We start from the raw sequence: 14,698 nt of genomic DNA, 5'->3' as shown, positions 1-14,698 counted from the left end.
TTTCACATAAGTAAAATAAATCTTTAAAAAAAAGGAGAAATGTTTGTGCCTATCAGTTTTGTTTCAAATATGGCCTTGCAAAACATTGTTTTATACCTTTGTGAAACCAATATATAGTTTTAATGATCTGTGATTACTTTAAAATTTACTGTATATGGGTGATATGATTTTTCCATTCAATTAGTGTTTGTAGCCCTTGTCTATATCCCCACTAAACTTTTTCACTTTTTACTTGTTAAACTTCTTATTTGGTAAAGCATTAAACCTTTTTACTTTAATGTAATTTAAAATATATTATCTTAAAAATTAAAGAAACAAAGAAGGCCGTAGAAGTAGGGAGGAAATATCCTTATATTCTTATAATTGTATCTGTGAACTACATTAAATCTGTTAAAAGCTAAAGTTTTTTAAATCCTAAACATACAGAAATGAATACTGTTGAATATGGACAAGCAGCACAGTGTAAACAAGAGACTAAAGGAAGACTGGATAGAGGATAAAATTTTTAAAAAAGTCAGTCTGTTTTTACAGGCATAAACAATATTTTAAAGAAACTTAGAGCAGTAAAGAGAGAATAATAACAGTTCAGTAACAAGTGAAATTTAACGCAGAATTAAAGTTCTGGAATTTGGGGGTGGGAGTTGTTGGGCAGTGGCTTAAGCCACCACTTTGAAAGCTCACATCTGTATGTTAGCACCAGTTCAAATACTGGCTCCTCTACTTCAGATACAGTGTCCTGCTACTGTACCTGGGAAGGAAGCAGATGATAGTCTCATCCACAGGGAGACCTGCATGGAGTGGTTCTTGGCTTTGGCCTGACCCAGCCCTGGCTATTGTGGACATTTGGGAGCTAACCAGTGGATGGAAGAGCTCTCTGTTTCTCTGCCTTTTAAATAAATACATCTTGTTTTTTTTTTTTTTTTAAGTATCATAACTCTCCAAAATGAAAACTGCTCAAGAAGATTATTGTAATAAGTTGAGTTAGAAAACCATAAGCAATTCTATATTGGAGAATTAAGTTACAAAATCACTGTCAACTGAACTAAACAAAGACTACCTAGAGGCTAATGGAAATTAATACCAAACTTGTCACAATTCTTTACTCAGCACTCTCACAAGAAGGCTAGTCCTATAACTACCATGTTGCAGAAAAATCCTAATGGAAACCTTATTCTAGAAGAAAAATCCAATAGAAACCTTACTCTAGAAAACTCAGTAATTCCAACATCAAGACCACAACCTTCAGATAACATGGAGAACAACTTGCCTAAGACGTGGAGGGAGTCTGGGTAAAAGCAGGCCTAGAGAGTCAGGAAAAGAAAGCACTGCTGCCGAATTTAAAGCTGAATCCAGTAAGGCATCCCCTCCAGGATCTTCTGATGACTCAAGTCAATCAAAATCTAGTTTTGAAAGCATTGTAAGAGTATGCACAGATTTTAAAGAAAAATGATATGATCTGAAAGATAAAATTTTACTGACTGAACAATTATATAATATTATAATTATTTCCTATTAAATATATGAAAAATGGGAATTTTTGTTAAATGAAAACTTATTTATATCATAAAACAAAAGCTTTACTAACTTGATTTTAGAGTTTCCCCCCAATATAGGCTAAGCCTGGGGTGAGCAAGAGTACCTGGGTCGGAATTCCTACTGCCTAATAGTCCCGACAGCAATATGGCTATGTGTTTGTCCCTAGCCCTTTTAACTCTACATTCTGTTGATCCCTGAAAGGTTCCTTTTCCCAGGGCTAAGCAACTGTTGCTCCACTTATTCTCTGGTGGTCACTCATATTTCATGGTCTCAATTGCTTCTTATCTATTCACACAAATCCTCTTTTCCTGTACATAGGAAGTCTGTTCCTATTCTGTGCAGCTAGTCCCCAACTGGAGTGAACTCTTTCAGAAGAGGGACTCTGCAGGGCATTCTCAATATGTTCCCTCAAGACCCAGATCCATTTTGTCCTTCTAGTTCTGGAGTTTTCCAGGGTGATCTCTGTATACTCTCAAGAATTGTTCTCCATGGCTCTAGACTCCACTGCCTTCTAGTCCACAGTTCCATAGTGTGATGCCAAAGCAAAATTTCTAAAATGCAAATCCAGGATCTCTCTGATGCTTCAAACCCTTCTTTTACTCCACCCTATGTCTATGACCCAATTCAATCGCCATTGAAATTCATAGAAAGTCTTGAATCTAGTTTTTGTCTCCCTCTTTAAGCTCGTCTCTTGATCTTCTAATTTCACCCTCAGTCATCTCATACTTCTACAAACTCAGGAATTTTGCCCCACTGGGCTTTTGCACATACTGTGCTGAACTGGAATGTGGGGAATCTCCTCCTAGTCCTTTTTTTAAATTTTTATTTATTTTTATTTTTTGACAGGCAGAGTGGACAGTGAGAGAGAGAGAGAGAGACAGAGAGAAAGGTCTTCCTTTGCCATTGGTTCACCCTCCCAATGGCCGCCGCGGCCGGCGCATTGCGGCCGGCGCACTGTGCTGATCCAATGGCAGGATCCAGGTACTTCTCCTGGTCTCCCATGGGGTGCAGGGCCCAAGCACTTGGGCCATCCTCCACTGCCTTCCAGGGCCACAGCAGAGAGCTGGCCTGGAAGAGGGGCAACCAGGACTGAATCCAGTGCCCCGACCGGGACTAGAACCCGGTGTGCCGGTGCCGCAAGGCAGAGGATTAGCCTAGTGAGCCGCGGCGCCGGCCCTCCTAGTCCTTTTAAAGTCCCACTCTTAGGCAAGCTCCTTCAGTACATATTCTCTAACAACCTCTTTCATACCCAACCATTATACACAGAATTAGTCACTCTTTTTGTATTCTACATTCCCGGTTTGGTCTTACTTTTACAGGTTTGTAGTATATGCTGTGGATCCAGAAATGAGCAACAGTCCACAGGCTTAAGTTCAAAATCGGTGCAATAAAGCTGAGCTCACAATAGATTCCTAATAATAAGACAAGAGTACTGAGTTTAAAGAACTTTGAGTGCTTCAGGATACTTAACACAAAATAAATGTGACAAATTAATGATTTTCCAAAGAAAATATTTACAATGGAATCTTAATATCTTCAACATTTTCCAATGTTTCCTTTGCTGCCTGAGTGACAGAGAAGGAACACTGAATGCTCGCCCCTTTCAAATGTGAATCTCATAAATATGGTGAACCACGCACAACTTCAGTATTTTCATGGTGAGCATGTTGAGCACACAAAACGCTGAGAAAGAAGGCAGAAGACTAGCTAACCTCCATGCTCACCAAATAAGCAAAATTGACAGAAAATGTTTTGAAGTTTTGTTTTGCTTCTAATAAATATGAAATAATAATTATCCTTGGGATTTGGTAGGGAGGTGTCAACTTAACTTTTCTTCCCCATAATATTTTCTTAAACTGTGGGGTACAGATATAGGGATTGATCAGATTTCAGTTCATGCAAATAAATGAGAGGAAGCCATGGTAAAAGTTGAGTAGATGGTGACAGAGTTATTAAAGATTAAGGGAATAATACACAGAAGGAAACTAACAAAGATAATAATATTAGTTAATTTTTGTTTAGTTGAAAGGTTGAGGATAATTAGAGGTTTATGACCAGTTAAGTAACAAGCATTCCTTCTGCAATAACTGTAAAGCAGCTGTAAAAATCCTCTTTGGAGGATGAGATATAGAGTAATATGGTAATACTCATGGAATGATTTTCCACTTTCTCTTTCACAAATGTTTTCATTAAAATTGTGAAGATTTAACAAGATAATAATTATGTGCCAATGAGGATCTAAAATTCAGATGTAAAAATGCTTTCATAAAGTAATCCAGCCATGTTAAGATTAGCCCTGGAAAATCAGGCTTGGTCTTCTAACTCCCACGGAGGATTTTCTTCCTTTCTTTCCTGGTAAAGCGATCCCTATTACCTCCCAGTCACTATATAACACTCATACACAGAAACTCCAATGGAATCCATCCCCTAGTGCCCACTGTGCTGCACATGTTTCCTTCAGCAGTGAATTTTCAATTGCACATTCATAAGATGAATTTGATCCTATTACATTCAGTGTACTGTTAATACAAAAATGACAAAAAACAGTTTCTTCTGTATTTCTTTCAGAGAGACGTATTATCCATCTTACAAGGTATATGAAGATGAAGATAAAAACTTAACATGCTGCATGTGAAGAAGTTGCGTTCCTCTTTTCATACATCACAGGCATGAGAAAAGCTATGCAGAAGAAAGAAGGGCACATTATGAAGTATCATCACTAATTTCTTTTTAGGCCATCTGTGTAGAATATGTACTTATAATTTACCCATTACTTGAATGCCTTAATGTTATGAACAAAACTAAGCAGTTACTGAAAGTTTCAGAAAAGCAAAGCATAACAAAAAGTCTATAGAACATTAAGATATAATGAAGCTATCCAGAAAAAAAATTAAAAAAAATGCATGGATAAAGAGCAACTAGCTATTTCAATTCTCTAGAAACATGGCTTGAAAAGAAATCTAATGGCCTCACTGAGCAAACAAAACGTGAATGTCACAGTCTATAAACTGGAGTTCATGTAGCAGTCTCTACTCTTTAGATACTAAGAGCCTATTTGACTCCTGGTTTACGTATTATTCAGAGATCTCTCTCCCTCTCTCTTACTCTCTCTCCCTCTCCCTCTTTCCTTCTCCTTCTCCCTCTCTCCCTCCCTCTTTAAGGCGAGATATCTTCCACCCTCTGGTTCACTCCTCAAGTGTTGACAGTAGCTGGAGCAGACCCAGGCTGAAGCCAAAAGTCATCTGGGTCCCCATGTAGGTGGCTGTGGCCCAAGCACTCAAGCCATCACCTATTGTCTCCCAGGATGTACATTACAGGAAGATGGATTGGAAGCAGAGGTCTGAGCTGATCCCAGGAATTCCGATATGGGATGCAGGCAGCCTAAGCAATGGTTTAACCAGATGTATCACAATGTCTGCTCCCTTAAGATTTCCAAGTCAAATTCTATAGCAGTTAATGGGACAGAGGGAGAAGGAAAAAGTTCTAGAACTAACTCATTAGAAAATACCTCCATATATATAACTTTACTTTATAATATATTAACTATTATATACAACATAATTATATACAATGTATCATATCTATAATGAGCAGATATAAATTCTTCATAGTCTATTAGAAACAAGACATGAAGCTAACTGTTTGACTTAATTTTAACTGAATATTTCATTGATTCAATGTGACTATGTGAATTTCTATGCTCAAAGCAGAGAAACACCAGTTTGCTGCCTACTTGGTCAACAGTCTCATCTCTTTTCCAATTCTCACCTGTTACAGTGAGGGAAGCTGCATGTAGATTCTGTACATTCAAATATTAAAAATATGAAATTATGTATACAAATGACTCCTCTTGATTTTCATTCCAGGAACACAACACAATCATATTTAACACCTACAGTAGTAGTAATAGTAATAATAATAATAATAACAACAAAAACAATGAAGTCAGTTTACCAGCTAACTAAAGCTAGGAGATCTTAAAATAATGGAACAAATTTAGTTTGGTTGGGCCAGGAATATTTGGTGTACATAAAAAACAATGCTGGATTCTGCAATCTAGTAAGAATGACTGGATATTAGTCTCAAGCAGTGAAATATATAATAGAATGAGTCCAAAAAGGGAAATTAATTTCTTTGACATAGGATTACTCTCAAGATATCCTATGAGTCAATTAAATTTGGTTTAGAATATTATCCTGGATGTAAACGTGTGTGGTTAATTCTCTTGATTTGCTTGTTGTTTTATTATCAACTTCAGTTGGTTTCAAAATCAAATGAAATTAAGGGTTTTTGCAAAGGAAATACATGTAGTTGTTTATATCATTAAAGAATATTTAATAATATAAGGATACTTTAACAATACATATAATAGTATGGAATAATTGGATATTGCTAATTTTTTGACCAATTCACAAATTATCTTAAGTTTGTGCACTATGAATTTAAAGATATTAGGACAAGAAAGGAACTTATTTTATTGATGAAGGAGTGAAATCAGCTGGATGATTGTCAAGGCCACCCAACATGGGAGAACAGAGTGTGCACGTGGCTCTGCCACAAAGTCTTGTCCCCTTCCACTCCTATGAGGCTCCCCCCACTCTTCCAAGTCCCACATGTCTTCCTCAGAGAAACTTAGTTTCTCAGCAGATAACTAAAAGGTTGTGGAATATGTTGACATAAAGTCACAGGAAGGTTCAAAAGAAAAAGAGTGACTGTTGATCTCCCTAATTGCTTTACTTAATCTCTCTAATACTTCATCAGAGAATAAGGACATCTGTCAAAAGACCTAACAAAGCTGATAATGCTTCTGCTTTGCATTATGTACCAATCTTACATTAAAAAAAAACAATCCATTGCATGCATTGTGGTGCAGTTGGATAAGCCATCATCTGGGATACCCATATCCCATACTGAAGTGCCTGGTTAGTCCCCACTATCATGCTTCTGATCTAGTTTCGGACTAACGCACCTGGGAGGCAGCAGAAGATGGCTCTAGTACTAGATTTGGTACCATTCAGGTAGGAGACCCAGATAAAGTTTGTGGATTCTGGCTTTAGCCTGATCCAGACCCAGCTATTGCAGACAACTGGGGAGTGAACCAGGGGATGGACGATCTCTCTTATCTTTCTCTGTTTCTTTTTGTCACTCTGCTTTTCAAATAAATAAATATTTCAAAAGAAGCATTCTATCAAGCTTTCCTTTCTAGTAATTTTATTTCTGGTAGCCAATAACTAATCAGAAACTGCCTTAATCTGAGTGGATAGAAGAAAACGTTTTTTTTTTTTTTTAATTTTCAGGCAAATTGTTACTTTATTGCCTGTTCCTCATTAACTGATCACTTTCCTTTGGCTACAGAGGAAACAGTTGTGGATATAGAGGAAACAGCCACTTTGCATTGTCTGTTAATGTTCCTCTCCTATGACATAAATAACCAGCATCTGTGTGCATTTTAATGCAATTACCTTGAAATCCACTAAGAGACCGTATGAAAATGAGGAAGAAAGACAGCACTGTCTGCATCTTCAGATCTTCTGGAAGTCGTATTAGTTAAGGCTACCAACAATAATAAAGGTTATGTTATGGATTTTAAATGCACAAAGGAATTGGAAAAGAATTTATTAGGTTTGCTTATAGATGACTAGTTCAACTATGGTACATTCCCACAAATAATTCTGTAGCCATTAACCATGATTTACAAGTTGAATGGTATGGAAGGAAGTTCTTAATATGTTAAAGGAGAAAAATAAGATTACAATTCAACTTTTAAAAATTATGATCCCTTTTTAAAAAGCTCATTATTTCTGCCCAGGGAGAGTAACAGGATATATCACATGTTATACACAAGGGTGTCAGCTCTGAAAATCAGCTTTCCTATCTGAAGCAGTGCCTGCTGTAAAATAGGTGCTGAGATATGGCTGTGGAATGAATACATATTTAGTAGGCATTCGACAGTGAGTATTTGCATTATAATTCTCATTTTTTAAAAGATTTTTATTTATTTATTTGAGTGGTAGAGTTACAGACAGTGAGAGGGAAAGACAGAGAGAAAGGTCTTCCTTCTGTTGGTTCACTTCCTAGATGGCCTCAACAGTTGGAGCTACGCCAATGCAAAGCCAGGAGCCAGGTGCTTCTTCCTGGTCTCCCACGCAGTTGCAGGTGCCTAAGCTCTTGGGCCATCCTCTACTGCTATCCCAGGCCACAGCAGGGAGTTAGATCGGAGGAGGAGCAGCCGGGAATAGAACTGGTGCCCAAATGGGATGCCGGTGCCACAGGCGGAGGATTAACCTACTGTGCCATAGCGCCGGCCCCCAATTCTTCTCATTTTTAAAGCTTTCTACAATAGACATTGACGAGGCCAAGGCTACTTCAGCTGGCTGACAAGGTCACAGCAAGAGCAAGGCATGAGAAGGACAGCTGCGGTCCTCTTGGTGGTTTTAGATTTGATGGGAACTACAAGTTGGAGCTTCCTGGTGGTCCTGCTAATGACTGCTGTATTACTAATTTTACGGAAGAGCACTTAGTCTCATAACCTCCAAAATGTCCATTGCCTTGTAGAATTTTAATCAAGCAGAATGTTAGTGTAGAAGAAAGGGTTAATGCCTTATGCAAGGTTGAGCTGTTTGCAGAAAAGATTTAAAAGGCAACAGGCTCTCTGGTATATACTTCCCACTAGAATAAAGATAGATGCTAATAAAGCTTTAATTCACTATATGCTACAAATACTACAATGGTTAGGATGTCAAAACTGTAGAATAGAGCTAAGTGAACCTTTAAATAAGTACAATAAAGAAATTAAAAAATTACAGAAAGAACTGCAAAGAGGGGGTACATTTTAAAAAGGGTCTACTTTGAACTTGGGGCTTCTAGTAAAGATTAGATTAGGAAGGTACTATTCTAGCTTATGTAGCCAATTTCTGCATAGTTCAGCAGCACTCGAGGTCTTGGCTTGTGTGGGCAGCCTGTTATCTTGCACCTGTCTGTGATTGTTACCCATGCTCTAAATATGCCCTTGAAAATCAAAAAAAAAAAAATTGTAATTAGAAAAAATGGCTTTGACTGTCTGTGCTTCTGGGGTGTTTTCCAAGAAGTCACTGCCGGTACCTATATCTTGCAGAGTTTCTCCAATGCTCTCTAATAATTTGATGGTGTTGGGTCGTAGATTTAAGTCTTTAATCCATGTTGAGTGAATTCTTGTGTAAGGTGAAAGGTAGGGGTCTTGCTTCATGATTCTGCACGTGGAAATCCAATTTTCCCAGCACCATTTATTGAATAGACTGTCCTTACTCCAGGGATTGGTTTTGGATCCTTGATCAAATATGAGTTGGCTGTAGATGTTTGGATTGATTTCTGGTGTTTCTATTCTGTTCCATTGGTCTATCCATCTGTTTCTGTACCAGTACCATGCTGTTTTGATTACAACTGCCCTGTAGTATGTCCTGAAATCTGGTATTGTGATGCCTCCAGCTGTTTTTGTTGTACAAGATTGCTTTAGCTATTCGAGGCCTCCTGTGTCTTCATATGAGAAAATACAGATGACAAAACATACACACACACAACACAGTTTCAAATAATTAAAACATAATTGATTTTCTCAGATGATAAGATCACAGCTAAGTTTTACTCTTTAAGAAATACCTTGGAGAGATGAGAATTTGATATAACACTTAAAATGTCACTTGGATGCCCACATCTTTTATCATGCTATCTAGGTTTGAGTCCTGTTTCTGCTCTTCGTTCTAGCTTCCTGCAAATGTACACTCTTGAGGCAGAAGACGATGGCTCAATGAGTTGGGTTCCTGCCACTCACAAGAAAGATTCAGTTTGAGTTCCTGGCTCATTTAGATGCCCTACACACAACACAAAATTAACATAAACACCTTTTTCCAACTCATTGTTTCAAAACCGAGCCCTATCTCAAACAAGAAAAATTATCCTGTCCATTCTCTCACCTTCCTCTCAATAACTAATACAATTTTTTCCAGTTTTTCAGACCAGAAACTTCAGTCTTTCCTTCATACCCCATTTCTATTCTAATCCATTAATCATTCGTTTTGTGACTGTTTTAATAAACTTCATTATTTGACCACTCCAAATCTACTATTACCAGGCTGCTCCAAAGTCACTATAATTTCTTATCTGGATATCTAAAAGCAGACATTTGGTTTATTTCTCCTTTCCTATTCTTGCCTTCTTACAATCTACTGTCCACACATTTGGCAGTCATTATTTTTTAAATATAAATCGTTATATAACGTTCTTCTAATTATATCTCTCCAGGGACTTCTCACTACAATCAGAGTAAGGTCTGAATTATTCAACCTGGCCTCCCAAGCCTTGCGTGCTTATTCCTGGCTCTGCCTGCACCTGTAGTCTCTCCCACTGAAGCCTAAAACATCCATAACCAAATACTCATGAATACAAGCACCCAAATGAAGGATCGGCATGAGCAAAAAAATTGGTTCCTTGAGACTATTTAAATCCATATTTTGAATAAAATAACAAATTACAATAATTCATTTATTATCTATGATAAAGGTCTATAAGTAAAAAAAAAAAATTTCTCAACTTCCACATAAAGGCTTGGTTTAGCACTGTTGACTTAACTTCAGCATTCAGCTCAGTGAGGCAGCCCTTAACATTGGGCCCTATTTTTATGCCTGAGTTTTATTTTGAAACTTTTGTTTCTTCCCCAGCAGCAGCAGAAAGCTTCCACCTTGGATGAAATGAAGTTACCCTACAAAAGGTTTAAAATGTTAGGAGTGTGCTATTCTGGTGTATTTTGGATAGAATACAGATATGAAGGAGGAGAGCAAGGAGAGGCAGTCCCTGTAACAGAATATGGCAAAAAAAAAAAAAAATGCAGACGCTAAAATTCATCAGACAGAAGATCAAGTTGAAGCAATTTCTACAAACATAAAGAACGAGAACAGCTACCCCATACCCATGTTCACAGTTACCAACCAAATTGGCAGCAGCCAGCAGAATTGTGAAAATGATGACACCTCTCTTGTGGTTGGGTCAGAAGTGTTAGCCTACACATTAGGAACACTCAAGACTAGTCCTGACCTCGTAACTGCTGGTTTTCATCTGACCACAGCTCTGAACAAGTCAATTCCATTTCTTGAAAATGAAGGTTTCACAGAGCAGGCATCAACAGGCCCATTCACCAATGCTCTGAAATCCTTTGAGGACAAGCAGCATCCAGGATGCTGCATTCTCCTCTGCATTTTTTTTTTATATTATAAAGATTTATTTATTTATTTGAAAGTCAGAGTTACACAGAGAGAAAGAGGGAGAGAGGTCTTCCATTCACTGGTTCACTCCCCAACTGGCCACAACAGCTGGAGCTGCGCTGATCCAAAGCCAGGAGCTGGGAGTTTCCTCCAGGTCTCCCATGCGGGTGCAGGGGCCCAAGGACTTGGGCCATCTTCCACTGCCCCCCCCCTCCCCAGGCCATAGCAGAGAGCTGGATCGGAAGTGGAGCAGCTGGGACTAGAACCGGCACCCATAGGGGATACTGGCACTGCAGGTGGCAGCTTTACCTGCCACACCACAGCACTGGCCCCTGCACTGTTTTTAAATTCAGGGCAAAGCACAGGGCCAATTTGTGAACACAGAACAAAAGGAAAACATGGAGTAGCATCCTGGTGATTTCGTCCTATTACACACTTAATTTTTTTTTAAGATTTATTTATTTGAAAGTTAGAGTTACAGAGAGACAGAGACAGAGACAGAGGCAGAGGCAGAGAGAGAGAGAGAGAGAGAGAAAGGTTTTCCATCCACTGGTTCACTCCCCAAATGGTCACGAAGGCTGGAGCTGGGCTGATACGAAGCCAGGAGCCAGGGTACTTCTTTTGGGTCTCAACGTGGGGTGCAAGGACCCAAGAACTTGGGCCATATTCTGCTTTCTCAGTCTATAGCAGAGAGGTGGATTGGAAGTAGAGCAGCCAGGACTAGAACCAGTGCCCATATGGGATGCCGGCCCTGTAGGCGGCAGCTTTACCCACTAAACCTCAGCACTGGCCCAGCACTTAGATTTTAACAGGAATCTACCCAAACCAAATGAAACCCTTATGTGAGAGAGTTATCTGTACCCCCGAGTTTATTGCAGCTCAATTCATAATAGCTAAGATATGGAATTAATCCAGATGTCCATCAACTGATAACTCAATAAAAAATGTGGTATATACACACAATGGGATATTACTTGGCCATAAAGAGATTGAAATATTTTCATAACAAAATGGATGCAATTAGAGACCATTATGCTCGGTGAAATAAACTAGTCCCAAAAAGAGAAATATCATGTTTTCTCTGATTTGTGGTGACTAATTTATACAGTACAAAAATGTAATGTATATGAGTAAAATTAATATCTTGAGATTTGATTGTTTACAGCCCTTGTCTATACTCCTGAGAAAGAGTGGTTTCCTACTTACTACTTGTTGAATTCTTTATTTAGTAGAGGATAAAGCTTGTGATTATGAAGTAAATTGAAAATATGATATCACAATTAAAAGAAAAATAAGAAAGGAAGGAGGAGGGTGGGTGAGTTTGCAGGAGGTAGGAAAGAAGGGTGGGAAGTATCATTATGTTCTTAAAACAATACATGAAATCTGTTCCCTTTATATAAATTAAGAAAATAAAAAAAAATAAAAAAAAAACCTTATCTCCAAACTACAACATCTCAAAGCTGAACAAGACAGGAAGGCAGGAACAAAGTACATTTAGACCAACCAGGAAAAATAAATTAACAAAATGACAGGAGACAGTCACGTCAATAATAATTATAGGACTATATTCATTAATACTAACCTCACCCATGGAGGAAGTGTACTGGCTGTGCCCAACATATGACTTGGGCACGCATTCAATACTTGACCTTCATTCCCTTTGATAATATATTTTCAAGGATTTTTTTCTTTAATTTTGTTAACATTTAAAAAAATCTGTATGGCATGACAACTACTTAACGGGAAGATAAAGATTTCTTTCTACTTCTAAGTGATACTGTGATGTTAGGCACAAGCAGAGCGAGTAATGCTCCTCTAGTTTCGCATTGGCCTGTAACAGATGAGGTGACGCTTGCTGCAAGCGCATGTAACCCATCGTTAACTTCCTGGTCTGCAGCATTTAGCTATCGAGCTGATTCCTTAGGATTCTAGATCTTTGTCACTGAAGTGTTCTGAGCTATCCCTTAGTGTTTAAAAGAAAAACACTTGTTAAAAATGGCTTGAGTTTCATTTCATAGGCTGTACTTGTTAAACTCTCCCCTGTAGTTAGGGGTCCTCATGTACTCATCCGCGGGAAATAGGTTAACCTGAAACAACTTGACAGAGGAACTCTCCACCGAGGCTTGTTTTCCAAAGAAAAGCATTGTTAAGGGAAACAAAATTACAAAGCTACCTGAGTGTGTTTTAAAGCTTTTAAAAAGTAAGTCACCGAAGTTTGTGGATGGAAATGTAGTGCCCAAGACATTTTGCTTTCAAAGATTGTGACACATACAGATGAGTAGGAAAAAAAAAAAAAAACAGGATCCAGTCATGTTAGTAATAATTATAGGATTGTGTCCATTAATAATAACCTTGAATTTAATATATTGAAGTTCTCACCTGCAAGATTTAGACTGGCTGAATGGCTTAAATTTAAAACAAAACAAAAAACCCAAAACAAGAAACAAGATCGAATGATATACCTCTACTAAGAAACTTAAACTTCATCACACAGGCAAAATGAAGTATAATATAAATAATGTAATATAATTTTTAAAAAAGTCCTGTGATCCAGACTTTTCTTGCCAAACCTGAAAACATTTTTGAAGGGCCCTAATGACAAGAAGTTATTTTATCCCAGCAAGTAGTTGATATTCATAAAACTACCAGTAGTTTTATAGCCATAACCACGGTCAGACCTGTATCATATCACCAAAATGGTTAGTGCAATATAAGGGCCCCCATAGGCATGTCCACATGGCTTAGTTCCCAACTTTATACTATTCCTCTCATATATGCTAGCAAAACTTTTTTAGTTTCAACTAATTTCAATTTGGTTGCCCAAATTTGCACATAAAGTGTTCTCACAGGAGACAGTGAGGAGCCACCATCTAAGAATCATCTACTAGGTAACAGATGGCTCTTGTCAGTGTTTTTTTTTTTTTTGTGGAGTGTTGGTCCTGGTTTCAAGAAGTTATTTTCTCTCATCAAGTGATTGATGGTCATTATAAAACAAGTAGTTTCACAACCATAACTGCTGTTAGACCTGTATCCTATCAGCAAAGTGGTTAATCCAACAATTCCAAATGGGTTCTCTGGGGTCAGTTTCTCTGCTCTCCTATGGCTCCTTTTAATTTCAAACGTGTTTATGTTTGGATAATGAATTATTTGGCTATCTTACCTATATAACATTGCCATCTTATTCATATATTGACTTTAATACATATAATCTACCTTCTAACACTGATTTCAACATGTATTCCATCTACTCAAAAATCAGGTGAATATGCTATTTGTGGTAGATATACCTGCTTGTACTCCAATATTGTCTTCAGGGCAGCTCTCCTTCCCCTTTTCATTTTATTTTGGGGCTCTGTTAATCACTACTTAACACAATATCTTGGCCTACCATTCCAATCACAGATAGGCTTGTAATCCAGGCATGGATAACCATAGCAACCCACCAAAGGTGGAGGAGGCACAAAGGATCCATAAAGGCCAGGCCACTACTGAATATTAAGCAAGTATATTTCTGCTAGGATTGTAGGATGGAATAATGTGTTTGGAACTCCTGGAGGCATAATTCCTGGCCCATGAAAATAACATCTCAACAAAAAAGAATTCAATCAAGGGTGAGGAATAAACATAAAGGCTGAGGGAAGTGCTTGATCACAAGTAGACAAATGCACCAGAGTGAACAAAGGTGCCTCCCACCCTGCTAAGCATGTCTTTACAACTTCTCAAACGTTTTAATTCAACTCTTCAATCTACCCCAGTATCTTTTCCTCTCATATATGCTAACAAAATCCTTTTTGTTTAAACTAATTTCAATTTGTTTTCTATAACTACACTTTAAGTGTCCTGATATCTCATCCTCCCCAAAGTTCATCTCCGATACTGCACGAAGATATGGGGCATTTTAAAATAAAGCCCCATTTCTAAAGAAGAAA

The 14,698-nt window shown here is 38.0% G+C and overlaps 1 protein-coding gene across 9 annotated transcripts in view; it reads right to left on the bottom strand.

Moving 5' to 3' along the window:
• LOC103350560 (leukocyte surface antigen CD47) overlaps positions 1 to 14,698 on the bottom strand; it is a 178,415-nt gene that overhangs the window by 86,263 nt on the left and 77,454 nt on the right. For 3 of the 9 annotated variants that reach the window (XR_007908904.2, XR_001794707.3, XR_001794708.3), the window contains 2 exons: positions 6,999 to 7,089; positions 905 to 4,215 (listed from right to left, as the gene is read on the bottom strand). The exons of 4 other annotated variants lie outside the window; for them this stretch is intronic. The gene's annotated coding sequence lies outside the window, so the exon portion shown is untranslated. Of the gene's footprint in view, positions 1 to 904; positions 4,216 to 6,998; positions 7,090 to 14,698 lie in introns of those variants that run through there. 2 more of the 9 variants (XR_011387853.1, XM_051819079.2) reach the window with 1 other exon arrangement.

Source organism: Oryctolagus cuniculus, chromosome 4, assembly GCF_964237555.1.
Source record: "Oryctolagus cuniculus chromosome 4, mOryCun1.1, whole genome shotgun sequence".
In the NCBI taxonomy this organism is placed as follows: Eukaryota; Metazoa; Chordata; class Mammalia; order Lagomorpha; family Leporidae; genus Oryctolagus; species Oryctolagus cuniculus.
This window is presented reverse-complemented; position numbering and strand designations above follow the sequence as displayed.